General features: G+C 40.4%; 1 protein-coding gene across 1 annotated transcript in view; it reads right to left on the bottom strand.

Annotated features, from left to right (window-relative positions):
• The window catches only part of Plekhg1 (pleckstrin homology and RhoGEF domain containing G1), a 216,991-nt gene that overhangs the window by 150,070 nt on the left and 49,450 nt on the right, over window positions 1–17,471 (bottom strand). The window lies entirely within an intron of this gene.

Here is a 17,471-nt window from a genome sequence, read left to right as displayed (position 1 = left end):
AGGTAAAAAAGATTAGCTGCCAACAGGCCAAAATTTCCCAAGAAAATGTCACAATTATTCTAAAATAAGCATAAAAATAATTAAAAACCCACAAATCTTATGGGACCTTGTATTGAAAGGATACAAATGCCCACTTATCTTTGATTTTCCCCCTTGTTTTAGAAAATTAAAGACTTGAATTTTCAATAGTTCTGAAAGCAAAGAATTTCAGCCATTTCCCATAAACCAGGAAGTGTTTCTCCTGATAGAGGAAAGATGAACCCAGAGCCTTAAAGAAGAGCTGGAGTAAAGATGTCAGCAACCTCAGATGTGGCATCCCAAAGATTTAGCTTCCAGGGCCATGGCCAACATCCCTTGAGATCCTCTCCATGTCTCTCCCCACACATCCTTCCCAGCTTTCTTCTCTGTGAGGCAGTTGGAAGGTGGAGGAATCTTCGAGCAGTAAGCTAGAAGATTTTGAATTTGTGTTCTGATTTTATTTTTGTTGCCTTGTCACTGTGTTTGAAAAGGAAGAACTGTGGACATTTCAGTGTTTAAAGATTCGATATATGTGCTGGCCATGTAAAGCCATCATTGTCACTTTTAAAAGGATAAAACAACTTACCAATTATATATTTTTTATAAATAAAATTATTTTTATCTAACATGCATAGTGTTTTGTCTACCATGGATATATGTGCACCATGTATGCACAGTGCACGAAGAAGCCAGAAGAAGGTGTCATTATCTCCTCTGTGTATGGAGTTCCAGAGGTTTTTGAGCCACCATGTGCATGCAGGGAAGTGAACCTGGATCTTCTGAAAGAGCAGCCAGTGCTCCAACTCTAGGTCTTTATGAACATGACAGAAATTATTCTAGGCAACTGAAGGAAGTATCACAATAATGTTAGAGTAAAGAAGTGCTTGCTACACAACAGCCCAGAAAACAGGGTATGGGAGGAAAGGACAATTATTAGAACAGTCCAAAAAAAAGTGTAAACTTGTAAGACCTTCAAAAAAAATGAAATTCTAATCATTTCATTAAAAATGAGGAACGGGTAAATTAATTTTATCTCATATGTGGGGAGTCGAAACAATGTCATTTTGTCTGTGAATCCAGTAATTGGTGGTGTTTTATTCTTTTAAACTGGAGAAAGCAAAATAAATGAACTAAATATTTAGTTTCACTTAAGTTAGAAAAGTACCGTGTATGTGGGTGCACATCCAGTTAAAATGAAAAGCTGCTTCTTTGCAAATTGTGAAACCACATAGACTTGTTTTCGGAAAATGTAGCCTTAAAACCAAAAACACAAAAATACAATTATTCAAGGAATGCATCATAGATGTACAAAACATTTAAACATACAGAGTATTGAAAAAATATTTTCGGGAATCAGTGTGAAGATCTTAGGGAGAACAGTTTTCTAAGGTGAATTTAATGATCAGAACTGAACCCAAAATATTATTTAATGCTGAAAAATGGATGAGGATGAATGTGGTTTATTTTAAAGATTTCCAAACAGTAGTTTAAGGGCAGGCTGTCTAATTTACTCCATGCACACAACAGAAACCTCTTTACCAAGTCTAGTACAAAGGAAGGGAAGTAAGACACTTACTCAATTTAAATATGATGTGAGAATCCCAAACACACCATTCAGAAGCCCAGTTTCCAACGAATGCCACATCATTATAGAGATTATTCTATAGATATTTAAACCTAGAGACATTGTGTACTATGAATAGGCTACAAGAGCTCACAAGTATCTCCATCAGTATCCCCCACTGTCTTTTAAAGCCTTATGAAACACTTTAAACATAGATAAAGAAAGAACAGATGACCACTGTACAACAGTGAAAGGCAACGTGCTCACCAGTGACCGCCATTTACAGGTGACAGGGCTGAATATTTAGCACAATAGGGTTTGTTTACTTCATGGAATGCAGAGCCTCATATACAGATGTGGCTAGTGCTCTATCACTGATCTAGCCTCAATCCCAAGAGAGCTATCTCCTGCCCCACCCCTCCGCAGAGGCAGTGTGTTATGAGAAAATGTCTTCTGTATCCCAGATTGGTTTTGAACTTTTCTCATCACTGGGAATGACCTTGATCTGACCTTCTTGCCTTCACCCCCGCCCCCCATGTGCTGGGAGTATGGGGTTCATCACTGTGCCTGGCTTCCAAGAGAAATATCTTTATAAATATGAGACAAGTGTAGACATTTCACAAACCCATCTGAAACATAACGCGCCAAAACCAGTGGGTTTTGTCCAATGGTAGAAATGTCGAGTCACAAGTGACAAGAATGAAGATGACCCTTAAAGAAACCTATTCAGAAAAACTACCCTCACAAAGAGACAGATGGAAGGCAGTCAACTGAGCTCTTTTAGTTCAAGACAAGTTTCTTCATGACAGACGGAGAAAAGCATAGATGCATTTGTTTTTCAAAAGAACAGCAACACTGTACAGTCAGGAAATTCAATATGAGGTAAACTATCACACTGGTATTTTTGGCCTGATAGGAATATAAGTCAAGTGGGGGAGGGGACATTTACAAGCAGCCATGATTATTTATAGGTGGATACCTGGGAACCTCACTGGCTGCTCTATAAATTCAATGTGGGATTTTAAAAAAAATCAAGAATATTTGATTATCTGGCCTTAAGTGCAAAAAACCACTAATGGAGTGTGCTCGGGGCATTAAATACAAATAGGATTTGATGTAAGAAAAACAAAACAAACCTTCATTTTACTTAGGCAGAAAGAAATGTTATAAAATAGCCATCAATGTAATATATGTGCCAAGAAAATGCTGATCACCCTTCGCTGAGTCACAGCAAAATGGGTCTCATTTTATTGCTTTTGGCCAAAGCACAATGCTAAGCTTAGAGTCTAGAAGGCAAGCAAGGTGATGTTTAAAGTAAGTTACAAAATCAAAAGCAGGTAATGTGAGTTCATGTATAAAAATAAACAAAATGTCAGGGTTGGTTTCATAAAGAGGAACTGTGTGGCCAACATAGCACCATGTCCTTTTAACTCCAGTGTCTAAAATAAGCTAGCACACCTTTAATTTTAGGTGACGTTCAGACATGAGATGAAATGCTGTGTGGAAAGAACCACAGGACTGAATCTAGAGAGTCCAGAATGGATGCTAACAAAATTTCCCAGGGAAAAAACCAACTTTGCTTTTATATATAGGACAAAATGAAAGGACTGTGTTCTGTTTCTTGCTAGAGACAGCTCTCAATGCCTGGTCTTGAACAAGACCAATTCTACTTAGAATAATTCTTGTGCAAAGTCCTAGAGTATGCACATTTGCCAAAAGATGTCATTTATTTGACATATAACAGCCCCACACAGGGATTTGTTGCTTCCTTGAGTAAAACACATGGAAGCAATGCATGAGGAAATAAAGCAAGGATGGGCGCTCATATGACCTATCAGAAAAGGCAGTGCTTCAGAAGAGTGTATAATGGTGATAATGTCAATTAACCAGCCAGCCAGCCAGCCAGCCAATCACAAAAATCTCTCCGTAGTCCTTGAAGTTTCTAGAAAGTATTTTTAAACCAATACCTTGGTTAATCAAGTAAACAAAGGCATAGTTTTAAGGGGATGCAAAATCTGACCACATGAAACTTCAAAGACTTTCTGTTTGGAGTCTTGCTTCTTGGGGGTGCCATTCCACAAACGTCTCATCTGTCTCTGTAGATCTGGGAACACTGTTAAGATACATTGGGGCTTTGGGTCCAGAGCAACAGAGAAACATTTTCTTTGTTTGATTAATTGTTATGTTTTATTGAAAGTAAATTTTATTTCATATAATATATTCTTTTTTAATATATATTTTTATTTTCTATATTCTTTGTTTACAATCCAAAAGTTTTCCCCTTTCCCAGTTCCCCCCTCCCCGTATGTCCCATAAATCCTCTTCTCTCCATCCATTCTCCTATCTTTCCCCCTCCCATTTCTCTGTCCTGGTACTCCCCTACAATGCTGGATCAAGCCTTTCCAGGATTAGGGCCCTCTTCTTCCTTCTTTATGGGAATCATTTGATATGCTAATTGTATCTTCAGTATTCAGACCTTTGGGGCTAATTAATATCCACTTATCAATGATTGCATTCCATGTGTATTCTTTTGTGATTGCGTTACCTTGCTTAGTATGATATTTTCCAGTTCCATCCATTTGCCTAAAAAATTCATGAATTCATTGTCTTTAATTGCTGAATAGTACTCCATTGTGTATATATACCACAATTTCTGTATCCATTCCTCCAGAGGGACATCTGGGTTCTTTCCAGCTTCTGGCTATTATAAATAAGGCTGCTATGAACATAGTGAAGCATGTGTCCTTATTGCATGCTGGGGAATTTTCTGGGTATATGCCCAGGAGAGGTATAGCAGGGTCCTCTGGAAGTGTCACGTCCAGTTGTCTTAGGAACCGCCAGACTGATTTCCATAGTGGTTGTACCAGCTTACAATCTACTTTCCCTCCATCATCTCATCCCAGACCCTCCACACCTCCCACCCATTCAACACAATGCCTTCTTTCTCTTTCGTTAGAAAACAAACAGGCAAAAACAAACAAAGAAACCAGAATAATAAATAAGGGAAAGCAGAAGCACATGCATGCAGACATAGACACACAACATACACAACAGACACACAGACACACACACAGACACATATTTACACAGACACATACAACAGACACTAAAGACACACACAGAGACATACACACAGAGAGGGACACACAGATACACATGCACATATACACATGCACACACATACATAGATACACAGACATACACACAGATACAACACACAGACACACACACACACACAAAGACACACACCTACATATATACACACAGACACTCACACAGATACACACACAGACACAGACACACCTACATAGATATACACACAGACACATACATACACATACGTAGATATACACAGACACACACACAGACACACACACACGGACATCATAAAGTACAAAATCAGAAACCACAATGCACAAGTAAAAGACTGGTAAAGTTTAAAAAAAAAACCAAATAAAGCAATATGAGACCACCCCCCCCCAAAAAAAAAGAAAAAGAAAAAAGTTCCACTGAATTATTTTAATCTACTGTTGAGCCTTAGTGTGGTTTGCATACCCTGTGAAACTCCACTGGAGAACACTAATCGCTTTCTTCCCAAGTGGGTGTCGATTGGAGACAGTCTCTTGGCTAGGCATGGGAGCATGTGCCTAGTTTCCCTCTCAGTGCTAAGACCCCATCTGGCTTGAACCTGTGCAAGCTCGGTGCATGTGGCCACAGTCTCTGAGTCCACATGTGTGTTAGTCCTGTTGTGTCTGGAAGACACTGTTTCCCTGGTGTCACTCATCCCCTCTGCGCCCTGCGGAGAGGGATTTGATGAAGGCATCTCATTTAGGACCGAGTCTTCCATGGTCTCTCACTCTCCACACAGAGCAACACTTTCTTGCTTCTCTATGTCCTTTGAACAACTTCATTTGTAGGCCATAAAACATTCGCCTATTCTCTCTAGTGGGTGGGATGGTATTATCTGTGGTTACAGATGCCTAACATCCGACTACCTTCTTGATAGACCTTGAATAAACCAGCACTTTCCTTGCCCTGATCTTAGCCCAGGTGTAATAAAGTTTTTACATGCAATATGCCATCACTTACGATTAATCCCCCTAATTAATTAGTGATTGCTTAGTTCATGGATAGTTCATAGCCCAAGTCAGATCACTTAAAGCTAATAAAGCCTCTCCTGGAAAACACATTCCCCTGCCCCCCGCAGATGTGAACAAGACAGAATTTAGGGTCTAGATCTATTTATAATCACACTGACTTATGACATCTCTGTCCCTGATGACCCACACAATCACGTCTGGTAGCATCTCCAGTGGAAACATCATAGCTATGATGGGTGTGCCCTGGCTACAGTTGGCAGACTGTATTCTAATGACATGACTGTACATACTTATTTTGGGGATCTTTACCTTGCTTTCAGGGGTTCCTCAATGTAAACCATATCATGTGTGTACACAGTGTTCACACCTGGGACATTCCATGTTGCACTTGCTTGAATGTTCTTGTTCAACACGCTGCCTGAATTGTTCATGCACATGCTGAACACGCCCCTTTCTACACAGATTGGACTGCCTTATATTCCATGCAGACTATGTGCAAGTTCTTACACATCAAATAGTATAGCCAACACGCGATACTACAGTGTTTCATTTCCATCTCTCTAGAGGGGTATAAAATGGTGTCTTTGTGGCTTAAGTTTGTATTCTCCCAATTATTAATGTTAGATAAAGCATACACAAGGCTCCAAGTTAAAACCTTAAACACACACACACACACACACACACACACACACACGCGCGCGCGCGCGCGCGCACACACACACCACCACGACTACCATCCCCACCTAAATGTATCATCCTGCTTTACCTGTAAAGGTAATGACTAGCTAAAATAAACAAACAAAAACTTACAAAAATAAGTAGAATTCAAAGAATATTCTCTTTTCCTGTCTCTTATTTGTTGTAAATGTTTGCTGATATTATTAGTATTTTTTTTCCATAGAAGGAAGTTCTACTTTTAGGCAATATATGCCCACATCACTTGAACATAAGCAAGGAAACCCAGCAGCTACAGAATTCACAGTAGATGGGAATAGAGCACGGTAGGGAATTCAAATGATCATACTTTTGGGGGTAAGAACATTTGACCAGTGCTTGAAGTTTTTCATCTATGGAGATGATGAACTCTATCATAATGAGTTATTAATCCTCTTTGTGTGTGCTTGGGCTCTGTCGTGAAGACACACACATTTGTGCTCACACAGAACCCTCCGGAGACAAGCTCTATACGTCTCCTTCAGTGTCAGTGTTTAATTTCTTGTCTCTAGCTGGCTGGTTCTTCTTTTGACAGAAACTTGGTGAGTTTCAATCCCTTTCTAATTGACTCACTAACTAACCAGCCATCTAGAACCTGGAGGTGAGTCTATAGAAAATGCAGAAACCTTTTAAGAGCTCATATTTCTTGGTTTCCCAACTGGGATATATATTAACTTCACCCCTAATTTAATCCAGTTATGCAGTGAATGCCTTATGGTGCCAGGCATTGTGCCAGGCGCAGGGGATTACCCAGTGAGTGGGGCCTAGTATCTCTGAGGAGTCCATCTCTCCAGGACAGTGGACATGTTCTTAGAAAACCTACATATATCAAGCAGTTTTTAATAAACTGGATTGTTTTCTGCGGCATTTTTGACAGATATATTAGGAACAATTTGTCAAAGTGAAGGTTCTAGCCACTCAATTTAGATATAAAGTGTCAGATCGGCATGCCTCGCCAGGCTCTGCCTGCAATACATAAATAACATTTATGAAATGAGTTGAGCTTTTAAGGCAAGCTCAGCCTCCGGGTTATGTCAATTCACGGCTCATTCAAGAGCACCAGGTAGAATTGATGGAGATTCTGTAAATGGCATTAAGTTGAGAATATAGAGGTGCTTCCCAAATCGGGGTTAGATTTCATGGTATTCCAGCTGTGGGCTTATCTAAAAGGAAAGGAGAAGCAGACAACTATGCTATTCATGGTTAAGATGCTGCCATTTTTGATTTATTTTGCCAAATGGACTAATGGTAAGTAAACTGACTTTACACTGGCTTATTTCTTCAAGTGCAGAAGGGTTTCCAGTTTCATGAGGACTGGGGTTTCCAGTAGGGGACCCTTCCTCAAAATCCCTGCAGGGCTCTCTCAAGAGGGAAGGCTCTAAGCAAAATTAATCTCTCTCTCTCTCTCTCTCTCTCCCTCTCTCACTCGCTCTCGCTGTTTGTGTGTATGTCTGTCTGTCTCTGTTGTGCAAGAATGCATGTGCACATCCACTTATGTGTGTCAATGTCTGTGATCACATACCATGACACACATGTGAAAGTCAGAGACCCCCAGATGTTTGAGATAGGTTCTTTGGTTGTTCCTATTATAGATGGCAGGCGAGCTGGTCTGGAGAACTTCCAGGAATTCTCCTGTCTTTGTACCCCATGGCAGACTCTTAAAACGCCTCAAAAATCCCCAACATTTGAGCACTGATACTTTGTCAAGGTAGAGACTAAGGATACAGTCAGGATTAAGCCACATGTAGTCTGTACTACTAAGGGAACTTCCAACCAGTGGGACAGTCAGAGTGGATTTAGCCAGAGGCAAAGCCCAAAGCAACTGAAACCGTGTGCCTCTGAATACATAGAATAGTACAACCATAGTATTAAAATCAGGGTCTCAGTAGCACAGCAGTGGAGGAGAAGGGCGGGTAAGAAAAGACTAAGAGATCAAAGTCTGACTTAAATAAGGACAGGGGAAGTGGCTTTGGAAGGGAGATTTTTTGCAGAATTTACACATAATACCAAGGGGGGCACAGAAGTAGATAACCATTTTATTAGCAGAAACATGTCTGAAGAACCATCTTTTCTGAGTTAGAGTTCACTAGATCAGTGGTGTAAAGCAAGTTAGCCTCTGTGGCCAAGTGGCGAAAAGGAGCTGTGTTATGGAACACAATGAATTTCCTTTAATGTAAGATTCAGCTGGGTGTGGTGTTAAAACTCTCCCAGGACCACAGAAGTGGCTCAGTTAGTCAATGCTTGCTATGCAAGCAGAGGACCTGATTCCAGATTCCCGGAACCCACAAAGAAGCTAGAGGGGACATGTACATGTAACCACAGTGTTGGAGAAACAGCAAGGCAGAGAGAAAGGAGGAGCCCAGAGCTCAATTTCTGGCCAGCCTGGCCAAATTGATCAGTTGCAAGTTCATGGAGAGACCTTGCCTCAAAGAGTGTGGTGGAGAACAGTCGAGGGAGACAACTAGCGTTTACCTCTGGGCTCTACATGTATATGTACAAGCATGTTCATATACACATGTACATACACACACACATATATACATGCACATATATACATATATGCACACATATATACACATATACATATATACACACATATATACACACATATACATATATACACATATACACACATATACATATATACACACATATACACACATATACATATATACATATATACACACATACACACATATACATATATACACACACATACACACACATATATATATATACACGTATACACATATACACATATATACACACATATATACACACATATACATACATACACACACATATACACATATACACACATACACACATACACACATATACATATATACAAACACATATATATACACATATACATATTTATACACATACACACACATATATACACATACACACATATATACATATATACACACATACACATATATACACATATACATATACACACACACACACACACATATATATATACACATGTACATATATATACACACACATATAAAAGAGTACTGTTTGTACAGGAACACAAATAGTTTCATTGTTTCACAAATAAAATATACACAGCAGAGACTGCCTGTGCTGGTTCTTTAATGAAATCCTTTTCAGGGAATGCTGCTACCTGAGTCTCCATCCAGCTGGGCATTTAATGACAAGGAACTAGGTTGATTTGAAGTAGGCTCTGGTATGAACACTGCTCTTATTCAGGCCATGCATGGGAAAGTCTACTCCAGCACTCACCAGTGTTATAGAAAGGAAGGTAATTTCCTTCTCCTGGAGGCCTCCTCCACCTCCCCACATCTGTCAAAGAATAGAGGCTTTGACATATCAGCCATGAAAAAGTGAGTTACCAAATACATCACGGGGTGTTTATTTAACATCAGTCTTGAGATGTCAGCGAGCATTTGGGAGAAAAAGGAAACACGAAGACTGGAGAGGAAGGACGGACTTCCAGTAACACACTTCACAGGGACTGCTCAGTCACTATTCATCCCCATGGCCTTCGGCAGCATGGCCACCAAGACTTCCTGCAAACCTCTGGGTTTGCGAATGTGGCTTTTTCACTTCCCAAAAGAAAGGAAATGTTAAATTTGAGTAAATTTCACTCCCAGGGAGGGAAAGAGACTAAGAAGGGACTTAATGCAAGAAAACCTCACCTTTTTAACCTGCCCCAGAGCCAAGCTTCTTCAACTCCACGGACCTCTTCATCTGGCACTTGAGCGCACGGTGGCTTTGCTGATCTTAGCACGGCTCCACGTTTAATATGATTATCATTTCAAAAATACTTCAGGGAGCCCTGACTTTACAGATCACTCTTCCTCTAAAAAGCTGTTAATTGCTTTTACAGGAAACTGGTGGAATGGTCTCTTATCTGTGTAGTAAGTTTAGGTAGACTGTGTTAACTGTAGTAGATTTACTGTAAAGAGAGAGAGCAAGTGTGTGTGTGTGTGTGTGTATTTGCCTGAAGGTGAATGTATGATGCATGTGTGCATGTGTGTGGAGGTCAGAGAACAACCATGGAGGTGTTTTTTCTTGGTTTTTGAAACAGTCTCTCAGGGAGTTGGCTTAGAGATGGCCAAGTAGATGAGGCTGGTCTGCTGGTGAATCACAGGTATCCATCTTTTCTGCCTCCTCATTACTGGAGTTACATACATGGCCCCAGACCTAGAGTGTTTCCTTTCCCCCAGTATACAGTAACCCTTGTAAAACACTGTGGGTCCCTCTGGGGAAGAACTGGGGAAGGAAAGGCCAACAGTAAAACTCTCACATAATTTATAAAGGTCCTTTATAAAGGAGGGCCTGCCTGACGGGGTTCTGGGACTGCACACAGGCTCAAGCCTGGAATTGGTTCGCAGTCTGAGATTCCCTTTTGCTATCACCCAATGTAGCCTTTCTTTCATTTGTTTGAATTTTTTTCTACTTCCACGGATCAAACAAAAGCAGTAGGCTTCTTACCTGTTTCTTGCCCAGAAACACCATGACTGAATTAGCCAAAGGTCCATACAGGTCCTGCCACCATAAAAGTCACTTTGCCAGTGCTGATCATTATGAGTCAAGACATTACGGTCGCTGCAGTTTACCTATGCAGCCCATTACAATCCTTACAATCACTTTGCCGGTGGGATTCAGTGATGGCTTCTGCTACTTCAGGGTCTAGTTAAACCCATCACATTTAATCCATTTGACTAAGCAGCATTTCTAACCCTAAGGTGCCCCCCTCACCATTCTGGGTCTTACAGAAATAGTGATGGGCATGTCTTCTGGGCCTTTCTGTTGTGGATGACTAGATTTTACACAGCGTGCCCACTCTTAGCATTGGGATCTGAGCGCCAATTGTGGGAATTTTGTGGCTGAGTTAAAATATACTGGAGTGAATGCCTTTCAAGTTTTAAGGAGAGTACAAGGTGAGTTTAAGCCTTCCCAAAAGATATGGGCTTTCCAGAGGAAATGAAACAAGAATAGTATCCTCTATCCATTAAAAGAATGGTATTCAGTGGTGTTTACACATGAGGTTCCCACGCTTAAACCTTAAGTCTAAATATACTGTTTAAACCACAAGTAAAAGTAGTAATCTACCTGAGCCAAACCACAGTGAAATTTCAGGAATGTATTCAGGTTGTATGACTCTATTTCCTGTTGTAATATTTTCATCACTTCTGTTTTGGTCATCAATTAACTAATTCTTGGTGGAAGAAGTTTTGGAACATAAAATAATTTCAGAAATTAAGTTTCAATCCAATTAAATTAGGCATCCAGGTAAGAGGCAGAAATTTAAGCCACCGAGTCCTTTCTTACACATAAATACCTGGCTTAGCAAGAGAGTTGCTACCTGCTTAGCAGAAATCCCTCTCCTCTCCCTACCATATTCTAGATGGTTCTTCTAAGTACTTTCATTTGTCCTGATTTCAGGAATCTGAACTAGCTGGGATGACCCTCATCCAGAGGGAGAAAGAGACAAAAGAGGTTCAAGCAAGGGTCAGTGGATGTTAAAAAAGAAGGAACAGTGTTATCTGCTGACAGGAATGTTCCAGAATCTTTGAGGTGGGGAAGGAGGAATAAATCAGAAGAGCTTGTGTGTGTGTGTGTGTGTGTGTGTGTGTGTGTGTGTGTGTGTGTGTGATTGACAGGTAGAATATAGTCAAATAACAACTAGAATGACTGCAAAAACCATAGGCAAGCAGAAAAGCCTGTGCTCTAAGAGCTGGGAGGGTGGGGGTAATGGCAGGACATTGATGTGTAAATTCACAGATGAGATAAATGCTTTTGATGTTGGAAAAGAACTCATCTTAGCAATTCATGATCGTTCTTGAGAAGCTGTGTCTTCCCAAGAACTAGAATGAAACCCGAAGACATTTACAGCCCTCTTCATGGAGAAAGGAATGAGCAAGAGGAGATCATCAAACAGATCTCCTCTGAGTGACTCCCAGAACTAACAGCACGGACAAGGTCTCCTCCAGTAGGCTACAAAATTTAAGCTAAAAAGAAAAGAAAATCTTCCTAATATGCAGCAAAAATTAAGGAGAGAGAAGAACGGGAAGATGTGAAGAATGGACTCCAGTAGGCTCCGTCATCTCCCGAAGTCGACCTGGACATTCACAGATGTGGACATGGAGAATTATCTTTATCTAGAGGAGATGGCAGACCACCACAGCCAAAAAAAGGACTAGTGAGAATGGGTTATGGTGACGTTTCAGAAATCAGGCCAGTGCAAAGCTTCCTAGCTGGTCATGGTTGTCCATGTCTATAATCTCAGAAGCAGGGCTGAGGACAGCAGTCTAAGGCTAGTTTGGACTATGAGTTCAAGTTCTAGTCTCAAAAAAAAAATCCTAACTGCATACAACACACATACTCACACATGCACTCACACATATGCATGCATGCACACACATATACACACATGCACACAAAGTTGTAAGAGTCACTCTCAGAGCAGATTTACTGGCTACACTATGTAATACGTGCTTTCAGTCACAGAAGCAAGGGGCTCAAAGCTAGGAACTATCATTTTGAGTCAGAACTGAAATCATTAACCAAGAGGATAGAATACTTTTCAAACATGTGGTAACAGAGTCTACCACCCAGGCAAATTATTTGTCAAATAACTCAAAAGGAATAGTACACTGAAAAAATAATCAATCTAAGAAAACATTCTACATGAAATTAAAGAAAAAGTTACAGTAGATGTTGACTAGAACCCCGGAGTAGAACTTGGTCTACAAAGAAATCAAGCTGTCAAAACCTCTTTTAGTTAGCAAAATTCAGTGGCTAAGGAAGAGGCCTTATGGTTTTTTTTTTGACTATGTTAAGTTTTTGACTTAACAACAAATAACATTTGCCCATTGCGTATTAGCTTTAAATTTCTTTGTTTAGCAACAAAATAAAGTGACACACAATTATAATCAAACTATGGCCTGATGCCATAGCGTTCCACTGTGAAACTGTGAAACATGTTAGTCTAACAAGCAGACATGTCACAGGTAGAGTGACAGACTGTCCTAGGGCCAGGGGGTTCCCAGATGTGAGACTTCAGAGGTGAAACTGGGAAAGTCCTGTGCAAACCAGGCAGAAGAGATGAACAAACAAAGGCTATGCTCTCCTGTGTCTGACCTGGACTTCAGTAGGTGCTTCAGAGAAGAAATGCTTGACAGCAACATTAACATAGGGGAGGTGCCTGGAGAACGGTCTTTTTGTATTTGGTTTTATCTCTACCCAATGCACTTCAAGTTTTAAAACAATACATTTGTTTGGAATAGTCGACCTCTATTTGTGTGGAATCTAACTTTTTTTCAAGATTATTTATTTATTTATTTATTTATTTATTTATTTATTTATTTATTTAAAGTGAGTACATCGCTGTCTTTAGACACACCAGAAGAGGGCGTCAGATCCCATTACAGATGGTTGTAAGTCACCACGTGGTTGCTGGGAATTGAACTCAGGACCTCTGGAAGAGCAGGCAGTGCTCTTAACCACTGAGCCATCTCTCCAGCCTGAGGTCTCTAACTTCTGACAAAAAGAGTACTCCAAAAAATGTAGTCACGATCTGCTCCAAACATGTGGAGTTAACCAGAAAGGATTAAATAGAGAATTAAAAAATACCTAAAACCAACTGGAAAACAAGTTTATCAACAAAACCGAGGGCAGGAAGTCTGTTCCCTTGTGTGGTGCAGGGGCTGCATTTATAAGTGGTCAGCAGGAAAGGGCAGGGACAAGATTACATTGGTAATCCATGTTAATCCATACACCAGGTCCCCAGACCAGGCTTCTACTATCTACTGCTGCTAGGAGACCCTGAGTTTGTCTGAGCGGAAGCTTTTTAGAGATGTACACCCGCTCCTTCCTCCCTCTGTAGACTTTCAGAGTTGTACAACATTAGCCTAATTTTTAAAGACAGCCATTAAGCCAGCCATTTTAGGCCAAAATGCTTCTCAGCTTTTTAAAAAACCCAAATAATGATTCTTTTCATGAGCCTTAACACTTTGAAGCCTAATAGCCCCAAAGAGGAACTCATAGATAACTTCTCTGTGTGTCTTTTACAGAGAGCATAAATCTTAGAGGTGTGCTCACTCTAGTTTGCACAGGAAGTTACCGGCTTATCTATAAATGATAACTCTAGGGCCTAGAGATAATAACTGTTTTGAGGCTTCTCCCTGAACTTGCGCTCTGTTAACACCCAAAGATATGTTTATTTTCAATCTCCTCTAGAAAAATGCTACAGTTCTGCCTTTTGTAAGTCGCCAGCCATGGAGCATGTAATCAAAATGCATCCCAGTATCCTTCACTGCACATACGGAGGGGCCCCTTATACATTAAACAACCTAGTGGGGGTTCTGCCAAATCACTGGACGTCCATCGAGCTTCGTCAAGGCGCACCTACGATCTTGAAAGCATACCTGAAATCACTATGTAGTTTATAATTAACATGAAATTCAGTGGGACCGAGTGCCCTTCTGCTCCCCGTAAAGCTCTTAAACCCATTGTGTATCTTAACTGTCCCATACATCTAATCCCCAAACAGAAGGGAAAAGAAAGCACACACACACACACACACACACACACACACACACACACACACAGCTCATTGCAAATGACTGGCGACGACTCTGCTACTTTAGCTTGCAAAGTTGTAGTGCAGGTAAGTAGAGCAAGAAGGGTTGAGACCACAGACATTAACAAGGAGAAAGGGGGAGGGACAGCAAGGGGCTGAGGAGGCGGCTCAGTGGTCGGAGTTGTAGGGCACTGTAGTTTGGTTCCCAGAACTCACATGGTGACTCACAAACGCCTGAAACTCCAGCTCCAGCTTTAGGGAATCCAATGCCCTCTTCTGGCCTCTGAGAGGCCCAGAGCACAAACACTCACCCAGACATGCAAATGTGTGTGTATTACAGTCAACCTATTTTAATATATTTATTATAACATATAATTAATATGTGTAATATTATATAATTCAATCTTTATAGTTTATTATTTATATACTATATACAATTTAATTTTGTTATATAAATATATTTATGTAAATATTAATAAATGATATATATGTATATATATTATAAAAATAAAATAAATCTCTGATAAGAAAGCATGATGGGAACCGGAGAGATGCCTCAGCCAGTAAGAAGACTTGTCTGGAAGCTGGACGACCTGAGCTTCAGCCCATGTAGTGAAAGGTAAGAAATAAGTCCCACAAGTTGTCCTCTGACCTCTAGGAGCAAGCTGTGGCACATGGCCCTGCCCCACTACACACAGACAGACAGACAGACAGACAGACAGATGATAGTCAGATAGACAGAGAGATGATAGATAGATGACATAGAGGATAGATAGACAAACTGACAGACTGATGATAGAGATAGATGATGGACAAACAGATGATAGATAGATGATAGATAGGCAGATCAATAAATAGGTACATATAATAAAAAAGCTTAAAACATGAAACAAGACAAAGCGAGCACTTGTTTGTGAGCGTACTGAACCATGAACGACATATAACTGAGCCCCAGTTTCTGGAGTTTTAAGAAACAACAGAAGGAAACGACATCCATCCACGGACTCTGTTCATTTTAATGAATGAACTACTAAAAATCCCATTCAGTTATTTCAGGGAGTTAAGACACTTCACTAGTATGTATTTTAAGCAAAATTTGCAGCTTTCACACCTGGGGGGGGGGAGGAGTGTGTGGGGGGGAGAAGAATTAAAAAGAAAAACTAGTGAAAGCTACAGTTTACCAGCTCTCCAGGAAACTAATTGGAAGGTGCTGGAGTAAGTGCGCTGAAACAATGTAAAACATTTGTGCAACTTTGGAACTTTCGGGAGGGAGGGCTTGAGAGTTAGGAGCCACACCCACGCTCAGATTCATTCTCTTTGGCTTTTGGTGACAGTGCTGTTGAATACTCAGACCAGACAGGATTTTGACCTAGTTATTTTTCCAGGGGAGTGTCCTTCAGCTGCCCTAAAACCTGGATTGCTTTAAGTTTTTGCATTCCCAGCTATCCATCCCAATGCTACTAACTGTTCTTGGAAGGATAAGATTTAACAAACCCATTCACTCTCTGAAGTCAGTTACAAACCACAGCCTGCCTATGGGCAAAGACGCTGGTGTTTGGAAGAACCAGAAAGCACAGAAATGATGGTATACCTCCAAGCATTTTCTATATTCTCTACAAAAATCAAGATTTACTGTTCCATTGTTTCATTACTTCATTATTGTAATGGGTTTCTCCCAGAAGTAGGCTTAGTGTTGGGGATTGAAAGTTAAATCTTTCCATATGCCTGAATGTAAACCGTTTGCTCTAGTTGACTGGGAAAATGGTTTATTCTTTGTTAAAATCTAAGTTAAAATCAACTTTCGTTTCTGAAGCTTTCTTCCAATGCTGTTTTTTGCCTTGATGAATTTTTAAAGCTTGGATATAGTGCCAAATAGCTTAATAGGTCATACTATGTGCCTTTGGTATGATATGTTAGATAGCTTATGAGGTCATACTATGAGCTTTTGGTATGGTGCTAGAGAGCTTAATAGGTCATACCATATGTGTCTTTGGTATGATATGGTGTTAGCTTATGAGGTCATACTATGTGCCTTTGGCATGGTGCTGGATAGCTTATGAGGTCATACTATGTGCCTTTGGTATGGTGCTAGATAGCTTATGAGGTCATACTATGCGCCTTTGGTATGGTTCTAGATAGCTTATGAGGTCATACTATGCGCCTTTGGTATGGTTCTAGATAGCTTATGAGGTCATACTATGCGCCTTTGGTATGGTTCTAGATAGCTTATGAGGTCATACTATGTGACTTTGGTATGGTGCTGGATAACGTATGAGGTCATACTAGGTGCCCTTTGAACTTGTCACCCTTTCTACCTTCAACTACTGTTTGGAATGTCACCAGGTCCATCGAGTTCTCAGCCACTCTATGCTTTGTCATTGTTACTCTTACCATGAGCTAATATTAGCAAACAGACCTCTTCTAACCCAAATGACAAAACCCACAACTGAGCATCTGCATGATGCCACAAGGGGAAAATTTCACATTTCGTGTGACAGGCCAGCGAAAACAC

The sequence above is a fragment of the Apodemus sylvaticus genome, chromosome 23 (genome assembly GCF_947179515.1).
Source record: "Apodemus sylvaticus chromosome 23, mApoSyl1.1, whole genome shotgun sequence".
Taxonomy (NCBI): Eukaryota; Metazoa; Chordata; class Mammalia; order Rodentia; family Muridae; genus Apodemus; species Apodemus sylvaticus.
The sequence above is the reverse complement of the archived record's forward strand: the minus strand, read 5'-3'. Positions and strand labels throughout refer to the sequence as shown.